Source organism: Hyla sarda, chromosome 1 (assembly GCF_029499605.1).
Source record: "Hyla sarda isolate aHylSar1 chromosome 1, aHylSar1.hap1, whole genome shotgun sequence".
In the NCBI taxonomy this organism is placed as follows: Eukaryota; Metazoa; Chordata; class Amphibia; order Anura; family Hylidae; genus Hyla; species Hyla sarda.
Window position 1 is genome coordinate 221,355,557 of NC_079189.1, and position 20,358 is coordinate 221,375,914.

At 43.3% G+C, this 20,358-nt stretch overlaps 1 protein-coding gene across 2 annotated transcripts in view; it reads left to right on the top strand.

Annotated features, from left to right (window-relative positions):
- SHROOM3 (shroom family member 3) overlaps positions 1-20,358 on the top strand; it is a 339,127-nt gene that overhangs the window by 67,532 nt on the left and 251,237 nt on the right. The window contains exon 1 of one of the 2 annotated variants that reach the window (XM_056568790.1): positions 15,287-15,576. The exons of the other annotated variant lie outside the window; for it this stretch is intronic. The gene's annotated coding sequence lies outside the window, so the exon portion shown is untranslated. Of the gene's footprint in view, positions 1-15,286; positions 15,577-20,358 lie in introns of those variants that run through there. 2 annotated transcript variants of the gene reach the window in all.

A 20,358-nucleotide genomic window follows, 5' to 3' on the forward strand; every position in this document is an offset into this window, starting at 1 on the left:
CATGCCCCCTTTTCTTGACAACCACTCCCATTTTTTGGGTTTCCTCAGTAAAATGGAGAGTTGGTAGTTTTTTTTGGTTTTGTTTTTTCTGGTACAGACAGAATTCTGGTGCAATGAGACAGAATCTCTTGGGTTAACAGTAGTAAATCAAGGCGAATTTCTGCATTGTTCTGTATAAAAATGTATTTTTTCATTTTGCAGAGGCCTTGTTAAAAATTTAAGAAGTGAGCTGATTGGTTGCTAATGGCAATTGGGCAACTTTTCCTTTGCACAGGTATTAATAAATCACCTCTATTTTAAATCCTGCATAAACACGCAAGGTGCGACATCTCGGAGGAGTTGCCTCCTTTATCAGACATGCTGGGTGGTTTTTAACTGTACTTAGTACTTAGGAGCCCATGCAATAAGGCAGTGGTAGCAAATTCTACACATTTTTGATAAATGTGGCGGTGCTTCTGAAATGTCACATCTGGCGTGTCTATGCATCATCTTTCTGCTTTTCGTGGCATCCTCAGGCGCTCAGCAAAGAGCACGCTGCCTTGGATGGTTCATGCAGGACTGCATATGAACATGTACTGTGCACACATAAAATGGTGATATAATGGCTACTTGCTTGTAAAGTGTATTAAGTATTTCTACATAATTTCTAAAGAACTAGTAAAACCTGCACCCCGGATGTTCAATCAGGTCTGCACAATGAGTCAGTAAACCTTTAAAGGGGTACTCCAGCCCTAAAACATCTTATCCCCTATCCAATGGGGTCCTACCGCTTGGGACCCCGGCAATCTGTCATTCAGCACCCACCTTTGCGAGCTCTCCACAGTGCTGGAGGCTCCAAGTGTGCAGCGTGATGACCACGGGGCTGGAGTATCATGACGTCATGACTCTGCCCCTGTGTGATTTCATGCCCTGCCCCCTCAATGCAGGTCTATGGCGGGGGGGCGTGACGGCCGTGAAGAAATATGTTTGGCGGTTTCCTCCTTATCATTACAGAAAGGAGTACAGTAGAAGGTACCACCAGTATATATAGATAAAATGGTATCACGCCATGTACAATAGGTGATGCTCAAAGCATAAAGCCCCCACCCCCTCCCTTGCTTCAGTCTATTGTTACCTATATTTATGTGGCTTCTAGGAAGCATATCTTTAAAAGCTATTAAAAGCAGTTCAGACAATAGGAGTACCCTCATGAAAATACACAAGAAAACTAAAATCAGAAAGTTGACACAGGTCAAAAAATTACATTTTAGCATCTGGCTCTATTGATTAAAAATTCCTTTAGGTGTCACATTCCTTTTAGCATTAGAAGACTTAGCACACTTGTATGTGTATTACAGACAGACCATTGATTCAATGCATTTGTGTAATGTTTCAGTTGGCTGTGGGGGTGCTGCAAGTCATTTCAACATTTACTGCAAAATGCACCTCACACAGCAGCTGTTCTTTGTGTGAGACTCATAATGACTAATTCCATTATTATTATTATTACCATATTTTTGGCATATAAGACAACTGGGCGTATAAGACGACCCCCAACTTTTACAGTTAAAATATAAAGTTTGGGATATACTTGCTGTATAAGACTACCCCCTCTACCATGATGTACAGTACCTTACCAGTGATTGGCTGGTTGTTGTATACAAAGCCTGCTTGGATTGGTCAGCTCTCCCTGCCTGCCCAGCCCTCCCTGTCTCCAAGACTATAAGAGCGGTACATGCCTCTTTCACCCGTCTGGCCCGCCCTTGTATCCTATTACCTACCTCCTTCTCCATCTGTCAAATTTCACACATGCGCACCTGCGCCGACTCTCAGATCTCGCACATTCATGCCTGCGCCGCATCAGATCTCGCATATGCGCGCAGCTTCACTGCAGTCCTCAGGGGCGAGATCTGAGAGGCAGAGAAAAAGGTACGGTAATAGGATACATACAAGGGCGGGCCGGACGGGTGAAAGATGCATGTTTTTCTGGGCACCATACCCCGGGTGTCCTGGCTGACTGCAGCACCCGCCCTATAAGACGACACCCAACTTTTGAGAACATTTTTCTGGGTTAAAAAGTCATCTTATACTCCAGAAAATACTATAGTATTATCAGCAGAGCTCCCATGAAGGCTTCATATTTGCTATCCAAAACTACCTTGTGTTCCTCTTTGCATCCTTAAAATCAGACGTGCTCATTTTTCCTGCTCGTAGTTGGGCTGAAAAGATTATTATATGTTTTGCTGCAGACTGGCTGAAGCTGAAAGCCATGATTTTCTTTTACACTGTTATTTTCCTTACCACATACAATCCACTGAAAGATTTAGTTTGTAGTGTCTGGAAGCTACTGGTAATATATCCCTGAAACTTTGCAATCCCCAGTTTGTTTGCCTTCTTAATATACAGTATATTGTTAGTTGGAAGATGAGGCTATGTTCACACAATGGAATGTCCGCACGGAGAATCTCTGTGCCGACAATCCATTTACTGCATGATGCTGGCATAATATTCCGGCGCTAGGACCGCACAGGAATGCACCGTCTCATACACTGCTATGCATTCTGTGCGGACTCCGCACAAAGAATGAATGTATTCATTCTTTGTGCTCACACAGAAAATTGGATTTCTGTGCAAGAAACATCTGGCGTGGAAATTCCGCCAGGGGCCCAACAGGACTTTGCTGCAGCAGAATTTCTGTGCAGACATTCCAAGCGGAATTCCGCATGGAAATTACGACGTGTGAACCTAGCCTGAGGATATCAACTCTGTTGCTTTTTATGGTATTTTAGTGTCACTACAAGACTACTTTGCATTCAGCTTTTTTTTAAAGATTTAAAGGGGTACTCCGGTGCTTAGACATTTTATCCCTTATCCAAAGGATAGGGGATAAGATGCCTGATCGCGGGGGTCCCGCCGCTGGGGACCCCCGTGATCTTGCACACCGCACCCAGTTATAATCAGTCCCCGGAGCATGTTCGCTCCGGGTCTGATTACTGTCGATCACGGGGCCGGAGCATTGTGACGTCACGGTTCCACCCCCGTGTGACGTCACGCTCTACCCCCTCAATTCAAGCATACGGGAGGGGGCGTGACAGCTGTGGGCTGCGTCCTTAATCCCTTAAGGACTGTTTTTTTTTTCCATTTATGCACTTTCGTTTTTTCCTCCTTACCTTTAAAAAATCATAATTCTTTCAATTTTGCACCTAAAAATCCATATGATGGCTTATTTTTTGCGCCACCAATTTTACTTTGTAATGACATAATTTGTAAATTTTGGGGGCTTCTGTTTCTACACTGTACATTTTTCGGTAAAAATGACACATTCTCTTTATTCTGTAGGTCCATACAATTAAAATGATACCCTACTTATGTAGGTTTGACTTTGTCATACTTCTGAAAAAATCATAACTACATGCAGGAAAATGTATACATAAAATTGTCATCTTCTGACCCCTATAACTTTTTATAAATAAAAATAAAAATAAACATTTGTGGTATCGCCGCATACGTAAATGTCCAAACTATAAAAATATATCGTTAACTAAACCGCACGGTCAATGGCGTACGCGCAAAAACATTCCAAAGTCTAAAATAGCGTAATTTTGGTCACTTTTTAGATCATGAAAAAATGAATAAAAAGCGATCAAAAAGTCTGATCAATACAAAAATGGTACCAATAAAAACTTCAGAACATGGCGCAAAAAAAAAAAAAAAGTTATAGGGGTTAGAAGATGTTTATTTTTACCGAAAAATGCACTGCATAGAAGCGGAAGCCCCCAAAAGTTACAAAATGAATTTTTTTCTTCAATTTTGTCGCACAATTAATTTTCTTTCCATTTCGCCGTGGATTTTTGGGTAAAATGACTAATGTCACTGCAAAGTAGAATTGGTGTCGCAAAAAATAAGCCATTATATGGAATTTTATGTGCAAAATTGAAAGCGTTATGATTTTTAGAAGGTGATGAGGAAAAAATGAAAATGCAAAAACGGAAAAACCCTGTGTCCTTAAGGGGTTAAACATACTCATTTTGTTTAAAAAGTTTGAACTGAAAGCTTGAATTGGACAGACTGATTAAGAGACTTGACCTTAGTAACTTGAATTAGACTTGGGAGCTGACAATCACTGTATCAGCACTTCACATGTGAAAACCTGTGTTAGGGCTTACTTTCAGGGTGGACTTGTATGGACTGGAGCTGCCTGAGGCTTTCTCCCTCATATCCTCTTCTTTTGCTAATGGGGCCTGTCGGCTCACCGGCTCTTCTTCTCACTGCAGACTTGGGTCAGAATTTAACTGGACAGATTACCTGGTCAGCGGAATCCTGTGAAGGTTGATGTCACACAAGAACAGATTGATGAAGCAACTGGGTAGCTTAGGTCTGTCCTCATGTGGTGAGGTACAGGTACACAGCAGAGGTCTGGAGTTGACTTACCCTCACTCTTCTCTCTACTACAAAACTGAGTAGCTCCTCTTCATCTAGACAGACCTGAGGAAGCAGGGCATGAGCCCTGATTGGCTAAAGCAGCCATGTAATCCCTTAAACATCCTTCTGCATAGACTATTGAGGATACAATTAGGCATACAAGTACGTTTGACAATGAATCAGTGCAATAAATCATAAGACATAATACATATAAACCTAGGTAGTGAGCACAGAGCAGACACGTTAAATGAAATCACGTAAAATGAAACAGGGCCGGTAGACAGAGGTGTATTCTGCAATGGGACACCACAGTGATAATACTGTATCTTTACGTTTTCTAAGAAGAACCACGAATATTAATTAAGTAACTTATTTGCGGTATCCCAGCACCAATGGCTGTCCTGTTGCTTCAGACTGCTTCGGGCAGCCCTACAGCACCGGTGTTGGGCTCGCTGGAAGACTTTTGATTATATTAATTATGCTTTGCATTCTCTTGAGAAATTTTTTATATTTATTTTATTGTTGTCATTCAGTTCTTTGTATATGTTACTGTACCCTTAAAAGAGGAGCTGTGTAAGCCCCATGTGACACTGCCTGCCAATGGGAACCCCTAAATTCTTCCTCATACAGTTTAGTGGGGGGAGGGGTTGCCCGAGTCCAGTCTAGGCCAGCCTGAGCTACAGTTTGGTTAAGGTGTTGTGTGCGGAGAAGCCTTAAAGGGGTACTACCGTGATGAGTAAAGGATAGGGTTAAGTTGCCTGATCGCATGGGTTCCTGCCGTGGGGAACCCCTGCGATCTCGCACGCAGCACACTGCTCTCCTCAGGCCCCGGACGGGGACGGTGATCGTGACGTCACAGCTCTGCCCCTGTGTGATGTCACGCTCCACCCCCTCAATGTAAGTCTATGGCAGGGGCGAGACAGCCATAGACTTATATTGAGGGGGTGGAGTGTGACGTCACATGGGGTGGAGCTGTGACGTCACAATACTCCGGCCCCGTGATTGGCAGTCATCAGACCCGGAGCGATGTTCGCTCCGGGGCCTGATGAGAGCAGGGTGCTGCGTGGGAGATCGTGGGGGTCCTCGCGCGATCATGCAACCTATCCTTTAGATAGGGGATAAGTTGTCAGCAAAGTAGTACCCCTTGAAGGGAAGGCCCAGCTCAAATCTACTTAATCTGGTCATTCTGCAGGGATCAACCGCACGGTGGAAGTTCATGCCCCGGCGGAGAAAGCTACAATACCTTGACAGAACCCTACCTACCAGGATTCATCTACCTGTCTTACAAGTCAGTATTAATCCATTTGGTGAAAGCACCACAAGTGCCAGAAAGGCAACAGGGCTCCCAATGGGTTACGCTGCATCCTCTCACCTGATACCAACTGTCTGTGTAAACCATCTGCACCCAGCTCAGTAAAGACAGTTATCCGTAACCTGACATTGGTGAGTTCCTTTACTCCCCATATCTGGCCCAGGAGAAGCTGTCTCCAACCTCGGACTGTGTATAGGATAGCGAAGCCCTGGTGTCACGAAGTGATAAGGTATTTCTCCTAACACCCCCGTGGCACCACATATTATTTTGGCCATGCATTTTTAAAAGCATTTTCTTAAAATTTCTAAGAAAACACCAACAACAATTAGCACAAGCCAAATATACAATAAAAGTTGTGCCAACAATTGGCAATAAATTCACAGACGTGGGATGGCTCACTCTATTGGCAATATGCATAGAGATAAAGTGCAATGGCAAAAAATTGCAATATGTGCTCAATGACAGGATCCGCACATATACATTATACAAAAGAATGCATCATGAAATGGCTGTTGTTTCCTACCACACAGACATATAACCCCAAGGCTTGTTTTACTGTAACCCCACTTTGTCAGGGAGCTTGGCTTATTCGGGATCAATGTTTATGGAATTTAAGCATCCAAGGACATATTTATTTGCTGCCCAGGCATTTTGTATAACCTACTAGCTGAGTACCCGGTGTTGCCCCTTTTTTCTTTCCTAATCCTTGTTGGGGAGGAAAAGCAACAAAACAGGAAGTTTTTGACCTCATATCCCTCATATATTGTCCTCATATCCTGTCCTCATATCCCAACCTCATAACCCTTCCTCATATCCTGACCTCATATCCCATCCTCATATCCCATCCTCATATCCCATCCTCATATCCTGTCCTCACATCCTGTCCTCATATCCTGTCCTCACATCCTGTCCTCATATCCTGTCCTCACATCCTGTCCTCACATCCTGTCCTCATATCCTGTCCTCACATCCTGTCCTCACATCCTGTCCTCACATCCTGTCCTCATATCCTGTCCTCACATCCTGTCCTCACATCCTGTCCTCATATCCTGTCCTCATATCCTGTCCTCACATCCTGTCCTCATATCCTGCCCTCACATCCTGTCCTCACATCCTGTCCTCACATCCTGTCCTCATATCCTGTCTTCACATCCTGTCCTCACATCCTGTCCTCATATCCTGTCCTCATATCCTGTCCTCACATCCTGTCCTCATATCCTGTCCTCACATCCTGTCCTCATATCCTGTGCTCAAGTGGGGCTGAGATGTGATGAAGATATTGTAATTTGAAAATAGATGGGGACGGGGCTTTGTGGGAGTGGGCATGATTTGAAAGCAAGACCGATGCACAAAAAGCGTAGAAAATAGGTATGTGGCCTAAAGGGTGGGTGTGGCATGCGTGGAGGGTGTGGCTTGCAAGCTGAACTGATGCATTCACCAAAAGATGCAGAGAGGAGCTTGTGGAGTAAAGTACAGGAAGTCCCATATATTTGCATGGACTTAAATCAAAAACAGGTGAGGCAGTACCATACTGAGCTTAAGTATTCAAAATATATCACACTAGCTTTTCCTGTAAGCAGGTGAAGAAGGCCAATTGAATAGCTAGGTATAAGAAAAAGACTGAATACAGGTGAAGATTGGATCTAAAAAGGATAGAAAGAATAAAAATGTTAGACGATTTTATTTGTGAGGATTCATTTTATTATTGAACAACTACAATGCTCTCCGTCAACCTAAAATGTTAATAAACTTTAAACCTGAATATTTAAGAAAGTAATAGTGAGGTTCTGGCTTTCTTGGGAGAATATCTATATAGGCACAATTCTTATAATTATTCAGCTAAATCAAAAATGAATATTCTTCCATCTGACTTGTTTATTTTCATTTGTTAAAGTGAAATTATAATTAAAAAAAAACACAAAATTTACATATAAATATTTGGCACCTTTAAACAAACAAACAAACAGTGCCCGGACCAATATAGCCACCTTTCTTTGCATTATCAATCATAAGCCTTCCATTTATGGAGTCTGTCAGTTTCTTCATGTGCAAGAGAGTAATGTTGAGGGTGAATATTCAAATCGGCACTTCGTGATTTTGTTAATATTTAGAATATAGCAAAATATATTCGTTATGATGAATATTCTATTTTTTTTTCTTTTTTTCCACAGTACACATCACAATGATGTGTACAGTGTAAATAAAAAGTGGTCATCCTTCCCTGCTTCCTGCTTGTGGTCCAAAGAAGGTGAATATGCGAAAATTTGCAGATATCGGCACTTCAGAGGACACTGATCCCTCCCTTATTTTAGTTTTGTGGGTCAATGAGAAGGATGCAAATACTGTTGTCAGAGGTTAGCAACATCCCTAGCAACCAATAGGAAAGTAGTTAGTTGAAAGATATAATTGCGCATGCCATTTTGCGAATTTAGTTACGAATTTCGCATGAAAAAAAAAACGAAATTCGTTAATATAGGACACATATTTGTCCATATATTCGCAAAATATCGCAAATTCGAATATGGCCTATGTCGTTCATCACTACAAGAGAATACAAAGAGAACACCAAGAAGTCAACAAGAAAGAACACTTCCACAGACTGTTGACAAAGATGAGAGGGAAAGAAGGGGCACTCAGGAGTCTTTTCTTATCCAGTATTTAGTGGTTAACGGCAGCAGGGACGCCAGGCAGATCTTTATGCTACGCCGGACCAGAGACAAACAGGAGCCATGATGGTAGTAGATATTTCGCCCCGCTCAGTGGTCTGGAGAAGTGCTGGGAGCGGTGCAAAATAGCTATTACCATCATGGCTCCTGTTTGTTTCTGGTCCGGCGTAGCATAAAGATCTGCTTGGCGTCCCTGCTGCCGTGAACCACTGAATAAAGGTCTGAATAAGAGAAGACTCGTGAGTGCCCCTTCTTTCTCTCATCTTTGCCAATGATTGCTGCAAATACTCTTTGGGGGAGAGCACCATGGGACTTCTTAGGACCGTATCCACACCATAGCGCTGGTTATCCACAAACCGATTATTCCTTGTGCTGCCTATTGGAACCGCTTGTGCCAGCATCTCTTCCCTCTTTGGTACGGCTTCCACAGACTGTGCTCATCTCTGGAAAGTGTTTGGACACGGGCAGCATCTGGCCATGAGTAGTACAAGGCGCTTTTGTGCCAATAGTATGGCACAATAAGGGTAGTGCCTGACCTATATACGCAATACCCTATTTTCATTGAGATAACAGCACAATGACAGGCATTTACTAAGGGGTTTAGTCATTTTTTTCTGACTATTTTTGGCGCAAAATTGTCGCAATTGCGCCTACCCTATAAATTGTGCGACTTTCCCTAGCAAGAGCTAGAAAGTAAAAAAAAAATTTCCCGCTTAATTTACGCAAGTTTTCACTTTTTACTTGCAGTGGTCAGGAATTTATTAACTGAGACAGTCGCAGTTGCGCAATAAACTGTCGCAACGGCCATAAAAATTGACTAAATTTACTCCAGCTCCAACATGGAGCAGGAAAAGCTACTGCCGCCCGGGCTCCGACATACTTTCTCCCCGCTACCCTCACTGCGCTACCGGGACACTACAGTGATTTATATCCCCCCCTCTCACCTGCCAGCGCCACACAACTCCCATCTGTCTGCTGTTGCAAGACTACAAGTCCCAACATGCCCTTACAGTGAGGACATGCTGGGAGTTGTAGTCTTGTAGCAGCGGGAGCTGAGCGGCGCGGGCGGGAGACAAGGGGAGGGGGGGGGGGTAGCGGGGAGGCCGTATGAGGAGCCCGGGCGGGAGACAAGGGGGGTAGTGGGGAGACCGTATGAGGAGCCCGGGCGGCTGCACTGTAATGTCAGCCCGGGCTCCTGCCCTGAGAGCCATAGGCTTTGGCTGTCAGGGCATGCTGGGTGTTGTAGTTTTGCAACAGCTGGAGGCACCCTTGTTGGGAAACACTGGCCTAAAACAGTGTTTCCCAACCAGGGTGCCTCCAGATGTTGCAAGACTACAACTCCCAGCATGCCTGGACACCCTTTGGCTGTCCGGGCATGCTGGGAGTTGTAGTTTTGCAACAGCTGGAGGCACCCTTGTTGGGAAACACTGGCCTAAAACAGTGTTTCCCAACCAGGGTGCCTCCAGATGTTGCAAGACTACAACTCCCAGCATGCCTGGACAGCCATTGGCTGTCCAGGCATGCTGGGAGTTGTAGTTTTGCAACAGCTGGAGGGCCACAGTTTGCAGACCACTGGTTTGTGGTCTGTAAACTGTAGTCCTCCAGCTGTTGCAAAACTAAACAGCTGAAGGGGACCGGCGAAGAAGTTCACTTACCCTTCCGAGGCTCCAGCGACGATCGCTGTCGGAGATCGTCGCGCGGCACTGTCGCGCGGCAGTGTCGCGCGGCAGTGTCGTGCAGCGCTGGATCCTACGGAAGCCGGTAAGTTGCGCAGGCTTCCCAACCAGGGTGCCTCCAGTTGTTGCAAGACTACAACTCCCAGCATGCCTGGACAGCCTTTGGCTGTCCAGGCATGCTGGGAGTTGTAGTTTAGCAACAGCTGGAGGCACCCTGGTTGGGAAACACTGGCCTAAAACAGTTGGGAAACACTGGCCTAAAACAGTCACCCTGGTTGGGAAACACTGTTTTAGGCCAGTGTTTCCCAACCAGGGTGCCTCCAGATGTTGCAAGACTACAACTCCCAGCATGCCTGGACAGCCTTTGACTGTCCAGGCATGCTGGGGCTTGTAGTTTTGCAACATCTGGAGGCACCCTGGTTGGGAAACACTGGTTTAGGCCAGTGTTTCCCAGCCAGGTTGCCTCCAGATGTTGCAAAACTACAACTCCCAGCATGCCTAGACAGCCTTTGACTGTCCAGGCATGCTGGGACTTGTAGTTTTGCAACATCTGGAGGCACCCTGGTTGGGAAACACTGTTTTAGGCCAGTGTTTCCCAGCCAGGTTGCCTCCAGATGTTGCAAAACTACAACTCCCAGCATGCCTAGACAGCCTTTGACTGTCCAGGCATGCTGGGACTTGTAGTTTTGCAACATCTGGAGGCACCTTGGTTGGGAAACACTGTTTTAGGCCAGTGTTTCCCAGCCAGGTTGCCTCCAGATGTTGCAAAACTACAACTCCCAGCATGCCTAGACAGCCTTTGACTGTCCAGGCATGCTGGGGCTTGTAGTTTTGCAACATCTGGAGGCACCCTGGTTGGGAAACACTGGCCTAAAACAGTGTTTCCCAACCAGGGTGCCTCCAGATGTTGCAAAACTACAAGTCCCAGGTTGGGAAATACTGTGCCCGGCCTCTGCCCCACCTTACTGTAAGGGCATGCTGGGAGTTGTAGTCCTGCAGCTGGGGGCAGGGGACAAGCTTGTCACTTGCCCACACATCTCCTGCACCACACAACTACAACTCCCAGCATGTCCTTACTGTAAGGGCATGCTGGCAGTTGTAGTCGTGCGGGGCGGGAGATGTGTGAGCAGGTGATAATAAATGTACTAACCCATTTTTTTTGTTTTCTTCTCATTTCAGATCCGTGTATCCTGTGGACTCCTTCGGATTCGGTGGACTACTTCGATGACCAGTGTTTTCCTTTATTTGATTTTAATAAAATGGTTAACGAGGGCTTGTGGGGGAGTGTTTTTTGTAATAAAAATTTTTTAAAACCTGTTGTGTTTTTTTCTTACTTTACTAGACAGGCTTAGTAGTGGAAGCTGTCTTATAGACAGAGTCCATTACTAACCTGGGCTTAGCGCTAGCCACAAAAACAGCTAGCGCTAACCCCCTATTATTACCCCGGTACCCAACGCCACAGGGGTGCCGGGAAGAGCCGGTACCAACAGGCCTGGAGCGTCAAAAATGGCGCTCCTGGGCCTAAGCGGTAACAGGCTGGCGTTATTTAGGCTGGGGAGGGCCAGTAACAATGGTCCTCGCCCACCCTGGGAACGTCAGGCTGTTACTGTTTGGTTGGTATTTGGCTGAGAATGAAAATAGGGGGGACCCTATGCGTTTTTTTTTTTAAATAAATAATTAAATATATTAAAAAAACGCATAGGGTCCCCCTATTTTTATTCTCAACCAAATACCAACCAAACAGTAACAGCCTGACGTTACCAGGGTGGGCGAGGACCATTGTTACTGGCCCTCCCCAACCTAAATAACGCCAGCCTGTTACCGCCTAGGCCCAGGAGCGCCATTTTTGACGCTCCGGGCCTGTTGGTACCGGCTCTTCCCGGCACCCCTGTGGTGTTGGGTACCGGGGTAATAATTGGGGGTTAGCGCTAGCTGTTTTTGTGGCTAACGCTAAGCCCGGCTTAGTAATGGACTCAGTCTATAAGACAGCTTCCACTGCTAAGCCTGTCTAGTAAAGTAAAATAAAAATCAAACACAACAGGTTTAAAAAAAAATTTATTACAAAAAACACTCCCCCACAAGCCCTCGTTAACCATTTTATTAACATCAAGCAAAGAAAAACGCTGGTCATCGAAGTAGTCCACCGAATCCGAAGGAGTCCACAGGATACACAGATCTGAAGAAGAAGTAACCAAAAAAAAAAAAAAAGTGTAAGTACATTTAGGGAGAAAAAAACTGTGTTAAAAAAATGTAATAAACACACACACACACACACTAAACGCCGTTTACCACTTCTGAGCCATGACTACAATTTACAGTGATCCCTCAACTTACAATGGCCTCAACATACCATAGTTTCAACATACAATGGTCTTTTCTGGACCATCGTAAGTTGAAACCAGACTCAACATACAATGCTACAGACAGTCCAGATCTGTAAAACGTGTCAATGGCTGGAAGAACCAACCAATCAAAATGGGCATTCACTGGTAAAACCCCTGTATTACTGAAGTGTATGCACTGACTGGTGTCTGGTATTACATGTTCTGTACACTTTACCTGTATCAGGGTTAGCTGCTCTTTTGGACACCAGGTGAGGGCGACTCCATTACTTGTTTGGGACATTGCCTGTACTGTACAGGACCCCTGAAGAAGATCCTGTCCTCTACATAGACCAGTGTTTGCCAAGCAGGGTGGCCCCATCTTTTGCAAAACTACAACTCCCAGCATGCCCGGACAGCCTTTGGCTGTCCAGGCATGCTGGGAGTTATAGTTTTGCAACAGCTGGAGGCTCCCTGCTTGGGAAACACTGACATAGACAGTGATTTACAGCTCCCAGCAGATCTTTCTTACTTTTATATGTAAGGATTTGCTTTATCTATATTAGTTATCTACTTATTTTTCTTTGTCACTTTTTCCTATTTTGGATGACATTTTGGTGCCTTTAGAACCAATTACCCTGTTTCCATAGAGTTATGGACTCAACATACAATGGTTTCAACTTACAATGGTTTTCCTGGAACCAATTAATATTGTAACTTGAGGGACCACTGTAGTTATTGAATTATTTAGATGTGGTGAAAAAGCTAAAAAAAACCTCAAAAACAAAAGATCCAGAAGGAAACCAGCAACCAAACCTATTCAGACAGCAGGAAAAAGGAACAGACTATTTTTTCTACTACATGAAGTAAATTTCCCACTTTTGCCTATGTGTGCCAAATTTATTAATGCCGTGCAACAATTTAGTAAATTTGTCGCACATAGTCAAAAATGAAGTAGAAAAAAACAGGGTAAAAACCAGACTACATAGTAAAAGATTAGTAAATGCCCCTCAATGTTTTTACATACATTACTTCAGTTTCTTGATCTGTTGACAATCATCTATTTCTGCAGCAGCCACCACAGCAACAGCGAAGCTTTGATGCATGAAATAAAGTATTTCTTGCATGTAAACCATGGTCTTCATCAAGATGCAGACTTTTTCCTGTACCACTGCTTAAAAACTGGCTATAGAGCACAGGTCTGGCATTCTTGATTGGGCATTGGGCTCTGTTTTCTTCCAATTGACTTATGTTCGTCATAGTCTTATACTGAGGTTCCCTTGCATTTATAACCCCTATTGCCATCTATTTATGTGATTACTGTGCTATATGACTTATACCTGCCTTTCCATAGTGATTCAGTGCCTTTTTTATGCATTCTGCACTTTTCTATGTATGTTTTTAACTTTGTGAATTTAATAAAGTATATGGATTAATAATGATTTTATGTTTTTGTGTGCACTGTTTGGTACACGTTTTCGGCGTTCCTATTTAGCAAGTGCACTCCCACTTACTTTTTACAGTAGGTTGGTTTCTCTCTTTTTTGGTGTTAAGCATGACGCTTGCCAGCACATATCGTGTGGTAGCATCTGCCAAATTCCTCAGTGCAGGCAGGAAGTGTGGTGGGTAACAGCCTTTTCATAATGCTTTCTTTTGTATAATGTATATATGCGAATCCTACCATTGAGCACCCATTGCACCTGTTGCAGTTTGTGCCAGTTTACATAAAAGTAAAAATTGCTGATATTAAAGGGGTTGTCTCTAGGCACACTTGGACACAGGTTTTAAAAGACCACAGTAGTTGTTCCAAGTTTCTTAGAGAACTATCCACAGATCTTCTGTGGATGTGGGCTCGCTTAAATCCTTCTGTCTCTTCATGTATTCCCAGACTGAATCGGTAACATTAAGACAGTGGCTTACATAAAAGAAAGGGGGGCCCCATAGTAAATATCAAAATGCACCTCCCACTGTGGCATCTGATCTTGCTTTCAAGGACAGAAAGATCTGGTATTTATTTCCCCTTGGTTTCCATGGTCATTGGTTAATACCCCTCCATTATTTTGCTGAAGAACATAATTAAACAAAAAAATAATTATAATAATAATATAAGATATATATATATATATATATATATATATATATATATATACTTCTTGCTGCCTTTGAGGGTGGAAGCAAAACATACCGGTGAAACTAAAAAAAATTGACAGATGTGTTGACCCTGGACTTAATGAAGCACAGTGGCTTTGTGATGATTATGGCTTACAGCTCATAAAAACCACAATTATGATAAATAACAGCTTGATCTATCTTACTATGCATGTATTGAGTCTTTCTAATATATTAGTTTCATCTTTTAAGTTGCTTTACTGAAATAAATGAACTTTGCACGATATTCTAATTTTTCGAGTTTCACCTGTATGTCTCTATAGACCCTAGCAACACCACTGGTGGTAAAAGGGGGAAAAGCTCATGTCCGAATTTTGTTTGGGGCCCATGGGACTTTGGTGATATATATTATCTCCTTTTTTGATACAATTATAGCAGATTTGTTATTTTTCTGATTTTGAATTGTTACCAGTTTATAAACTACATCTGTCATGACTATAGAGAAAAAGGATATAGTAAATGATGATTGCATTGAGATTGAAAACGAATAATGATAATGAATGTGTAAAGAGCAGGCACCAAGAGGTTAACAACCCTCCCCCTTCCCCTAACCCCCCCCCATAACCTCATTCCGCATTACCTTGTTCCTGTGAAAACAAGAGCATTACATGTTTCCTCTGCTAATACCTTTCAATGGTTTCTTCCCTTTGATAGAGAAGTTGAACACTTACTGACATAGAAAATCATTACTGAAACTGAATTCCTTGTCATTTCTCCAGGAGCACTTCCCTGTACGTCATGGTATCTGCTCTGCGAGGCCTGGCTAACTGAGGATTGGCTGGCTGCTGAGCAGTAATGTGAACTGCCTTTTGTACTGTGCTGCTACTGATTCAGTGCTGAAGGTGTTCTGGTGTTAGACACCTGTACCTCGCGTGTGTTTTGTTTTGTCTCGTCACCAGTAGCTATTTGTTTTCTGGTCCAGTGTTTGGTTTCTCATGCTTGCGTGGGGGTTGCCAGTCTAGCGTGGCGCTGGAGGCTCATTTTACTGAGGATGGAAGCTGGAGTACTGGCGACAAGCGTCTCTTCCTGAGGTAAATGCTCTTCTTCCAGTATGACACCTGTAAGATTCCTTAAAGGAAGCCGTGATGCTGATTCTCTTCTGTCTTAGAAAGAAAAAAAACTAAATAACTACTCTATGTTTTATCTTTGTGGAACCATAAATAAATATTAGAAGGCACATATAGAAAAGACAGATAGGTGGGTTAGTGAATTCTGTAAAATGTTACCATTAGTATTAGTGCGGATGTTAATTTTGCTATGTCTATCAGCCACAGGTGGCACAATGTCCCTTATGGCTTGAGAGCTACGCACATGGAGGTAATCAGGACCTCCATACCTTTCCATGCCAATGGCACGTTACAGGGCTGGTATTTGATATCATAGATTACTAAAAGGTCCAGAGGAGTTTCAGGACCACTATCCATGGCTGGTACAGCAACTCCAGAGTAACAGGAATAGTTTTTAGTAATGTTGTTCCTTACGATATAGACATACAATGAATAATTATTTAGTATAGTTACACAGTCATCATTGTATAATGTCAGCTCTGTGATGAATGTTGTAAGGTGTTGTCCTATGATATTGAATATTAAACACAGGCTCCTACTAGTTAAACATAACTATCAAAGTGTATTTGTTTTATCAAAGGCTGATTCACTTGCTCTGGTTTCCAACACATTTTCTATTTGGCTATATGCCGTGGCATAGCTGTGTGTTAACTACTTTTCTCTTATCCAAGGAGTGCCTGTTTTTACTAATGACTGTTAACCCTGTAATTACTCTAGATTTAACCCCTCCCCCTGTAACTTTTTGATGAGTTTGATCTTGTTTTTGAATGTGTGTTTTCATCTTCCCGTGGCATAAATTGCATTGTCTTCTGTACAACATATTCTTAGGAAGAACTGTCCTAGTAATGGATGATTTTTGAACAATGTTCAAAGGGAAGACAGTCTATAGTAAAGATAGCCAACCCGGCACAGCTCACGTACACCTGCTGGAGTATCCTTCCGTGGACATTCGTTAGCAGCCAGATAAATGGAGCGATGGTGGTGGTGCTTAACTTGTGTAGTGGTTCAAAGGTGTATATCATACATAGCAAGAAAGAATACAAGTGCACTCACCACGTTAGTTGCTCTTCAGATGAGATCTATTCCATATCACAAACCATGTGCAGGGAGACAGAGGAAGGGGAGTGTTCGTGGGCTATGGACCCGTCTCGCACTACAAGCGCTTCATAAAGCCCCGCGAGACAGGTCCGTAGCCCACGAACACTCCCCTACCTCTGTTTCCCTGCACATTGTTTGTGATATGGAATAAATCTCATCTGCAGAGCAACTAACGTGGTGAATGCACTTATATTCTTTCTTGCTATGCATTCTAAGGGAAGACAATCTTTTTGTACCAGCTAATAACGACAAAAATCCCAAGTACCAATGCATGTATATCCCTAATATAAGAGTATACAAATGAAAAGGGTTGTCAAGCTAAAATTTCTCATCCCTTATCAACAGGACAGCATGCGCTTCTTTCATTTGTAAGGGAGCACCAAAGCTACCCAAGTGTTGTACATGGGTATCTTTGAAGCTCCTGTAGAAATGAATGGAGCATGTACCATCTGCAACATTTGCTGTCTTTAAGAGCCTCATTCTGGAGATCACGGGGGTGCTAGTCTTTGTCTTTCACCGGACAACCCCTTTAAGTGGTTCTCTATTTTGGAAAGTCCCTATTTATAGGGGCACTTAAGAGTTCCTTTTTCTGGGACTCCTAGCTATTTGCCGTAATCTGTGCGAAAAGTGGAAGTAAGTTTTTGCACTCTGGACTGATTTGCTGTGGAGAAATGAGTAAAAATCCAGGTGAATGTTGGTGCAGAGTTGCTGCATAAATGCTTGGTGTGGATTTTACTTTCCCTATTGATTTCAATTGGGAGATTCGAAACAAATCCACAACATAAATTAACATGCTGAAGACTCTGATGGAATTTTTTTTTAACAGTTTACAGTTCTCAAAGGCCAAAAGCACTAATAAAGCAGGATTTAGATAAAAATCTTTAATACCACCATGAAAAACATTTCTCATATTAGACATTCCAGTTTTTCCATTATATCCAGTGGATCAGAGGTAGACACTTAGAAGGTATGGGACTAACAAAGATGTAGCATTCAAGCCTGTAATTAACTGACAATGAAAAGTCCTGGTTCAGAAGACAGTCTTCAAGGTTCAAGTGTTTTATTGAGGAGGATCTTTTACTACTTAAGATAGTTTTAAAATAACATTACCGAGCAATAAAAGCATAACTTTGACCGCTGTGCAGTATTATAGCCAGCTATAATCTAGAGTTTCACTTCATTAAATATCCAGCCTTTTTAATATAAACCTGTCTAATGCACAGGATCAGGGAAAGGTTAATCGAATAATCCAGCAATTCAGTTATCTTCAATTACAGTAAATGCAATTTAACAACATCAGTAAGATCTATACTGTATTGGATACCTCTTAGGGCTGTAAGTTAATACAGAATTTGGTTTCTCAGTTAAAAAAAAATTCTTTATGAAAACCCATTTAAAAATAAAGAGCAGAATCTCCCCACCTAGTAATATAAATGGATTTATTTCAACAATGCACAGACATACAAACGATAGAACAAACAGCAATCCTGGGGTCTAAGGATCTTCTTTTTTTTTTTATCTAGGCGTTAATTTACATAATTGTTAGGATTTCAATGTTTGATTAAACCCAGAAAATAAACGTGACTTGCCCTAAAATGCCTGACCACATTCACTTTTAATGCAGATTTTTATTTAAGATGTCTTAATAAATAATGTAGTGGTAGTGTAGAGGTAATGTAGTGGTATGTGTCGATTCCTTAGGTGGGGTGATTACATACGGTGTGGCGTTAGGCAACCTGCCCCAATTCCTCCCCCCCCCCCCCCCTCTGAAATTATGCAGAGTTTTATTTCTCTCTGACAGATTCCTGAATCCATCATATGGGTGTGCTTATTATAATGGGCTGTGGTGCTAGGGGATATGGGTGGTCTTATTGAGGCCAGGGGCATGACTAACTTCCACACAGTACACGCTCCCATCTCTTCCTTCTGATAAAGTCGGTCTCACGATGGGAGTGTGGGAGCGCATATAGCACAGATGTTAGTTAATCATGCCCCTGGCCCTGATAAACACACCCATACCCCCTAGCACCACAGAATATAATAATAATGCATGCCCATCTGACGGATTAAGGAATCTGTCAAATGAACATAAAACCCTGTACCTCAGTACCGCTCCCCCCCCCATAAGAAATATACACATTCTACTACATTACTGCACTCTACTATATGTTTAATTAATCCCAGAAAATACTGATATCTTCAGTATCTATCTATCTATCTATCTCATATCTATATATCTATCTATCATCTATCTCATATCTATATAATTTCTATCTATCTCATATCTATCTATCTAGATAGAGTAACAAAAGATGGCCGCAGCACTACAAAAAATGTTGAAAAAATTAAGTGCCTTTATTCCATATCACAAATAAAAGAGCAGCGTTTCGGCTGCCCGTGCAGCCTTTTTCAAGCATGAAAGGGGGCAGCCGAACTGCTGCTCTTGTATTTGTGATTTGGCGCCACGAACAGGATATGCCTTATACAAAAATACCCCCCAGTCTGAACTGTGTCCAGTATGGCAAAAACCGTATGTCCATGCAACAAAAATTGCACTCAAAATTGTACGGGACTTTGTCTGTAAAACTCCTATGTTGAGAGGCGCTTGTGAAATAGAGGGGGAGGTGAAGAAAAGTTTATTGTCTGCCATTGTGAACAGTATTGAAGTTGTGCCCACCATATGTAAAATCCGTACAGAAGCTGGGCTGCGTTGTAAAGTGTTCGCCGTACCTGAAGGGGTTAAAGCAGTGGAAGAAAAACATGCAAAAAAGTCCCTGGGCGTGGAAGTCAAGTTGCAGTCTCGAATCCAAAGTGGAACCAGAAAGGTCTGCCCCCTCTTTCCGTGGGACCGAAGTCGGGGACGCACTGCTGACGAACTTCCTGTCGGCAGCCATCTCGCCGAAGCCCAAGATAACAAAAGAGCATTGCCGTTAAACCTCTTCAGTCTGCAGGAAGTTTGTGAGCAGAGCAAGATGGCGGAGGCACAGGAGAACATGAGGTCTGTGAGTCCCAAGATGGCGCCCAGCGCCTGCAAAGTAGCAGCGGCCACAGCTCAAGTTTTCCACGAGCTTGCAGATGGGCTGCAGAAGCTGTCGCTGGACAGAATGGAGGCATGTCTGAAAGTCCCGCTGATGGAGGACGACGAGCAGTAGCCAGCAACTCCTGAGGGTGGAACACCCGCATCATCCAAAAGGACATCACCAGTGCGACTGTTGCCTCATCATCGGTCCTGGGGGTCCTGGGCAGAGCTGCAAACAGAAGAGTCTGATGTGAGTACTCCAGCGGAAGCCGCTTTTTCTACTCCCTCTATTCAGTTTAGCCCAGAGTTTACCCCCCAGGACCAGTATGCCCCAGATCACCCCTACTTCCACAGTGGGTATTAAGCGCAACTTATCCAGTACATGCGCTGCAACTTATCCAGTACATGCACAAGTACCTACTCCCTCTGCCTGGAAAAGAGCATCCCCCAGTCCCAGCAGCAGTGTCCGGGAGGGCCAGACAGGAGGCTCATATGGCTGCAATAGTGGAGGAGATGAGGGCACAGAGGAGACGTGAGTTCCGCCCAAAAGAGCTACCGTATGAAATGCACGTGGCACAGCAGAGAGATACCAAGCATTTGGAACATGTCTACATTCAGATGCTGGATCA